Source organism: Meleagris gallopavo, chromosome 29 (genome assembly GCF_000146605.3).
Source record: "Meleagris gallopavo isolate NT-WF06-2002-E0010 breed Aviagen turkey brand Nicholas breeding stock chromosome 29, Turkey_5.1, whole genome shotgun sequence".
Classification (NCBI taxonomy): Eukaryota; Metazoa; Chordata; class Aves; order Galliformes; family Phasianidae; genus Meleagris; species Meleagris gallopavo.
This window is the reverse complement of record NC_015039.2, coordinates 2,187,171-2,187,666: the sequence shown is the minus strand read 5'-3', so window position 1 is coordinate 2,187,666 and position 496 is coordinate 2,187,171. Positions and strand designations below refer to the sequence as shown.

At 63.1% G+C, this 496-nt stretch overlaps 1 protein-coding gene across 1 annotated transcript in view; it reads left to right on the top strand.

Annotated features, from left to right (window-relative positions):
- The window catches only part of KCNH2 (potassium voltage-gated channel subfamily H member 2), a 27,468-nt gene that overhangs the window by 8,892 nt on the left and 18,080 nt on the right, over nucleotides 1-496 (top strand). The gene's annotated exons all lie outside the window — the stretch shown is intronic.

The following is a 496-nucleotide window of genomic DNA, read 5'->3' as shown; positions in this document are numbered from 1 at the left end:
GGCTGGCAGCGCCGTGGGGCTGGCGGTGATGCGAGGACAGCTCTGGGCAGCAACGCTGGCAATGCGGAGCTGAGTGTCGCCGTCGGGGCTGGGCAGCAGCCAGGGGCAGCGGTGCCGGGAAGCGCCTGCGGCGGTGGGGAGCTGCGGGCAGCCGTTCCCGTCCCCTTCCCGTCCCCTTCTTCGGTCCCATCTATTCCATCCCATCCCCGCTCCCATCCGTTTCCAGCCCATCCTCATTCCTTTATCCTTCCCTATTTCTAACCCCGTCCCCTTTCTTGCCTCCTTCCCTGTGCCCATCCCTATCCTTATCCCTTTCAAATTCCCTGTTCCCATCCCCTTCCTCATTCTTTTTCCCATTCCCATCCCCACTCCCGTCCCTTTCCCCACAAAACCCCTTCCTCATCCCCATCCTCATCCCTTTCCCTGTCCTTGTGCCCACCCCGCCCCCATCCTCTCCCCCCCTCTTTCCCCGTGTCCATCCCTTTCCTCGACCCCC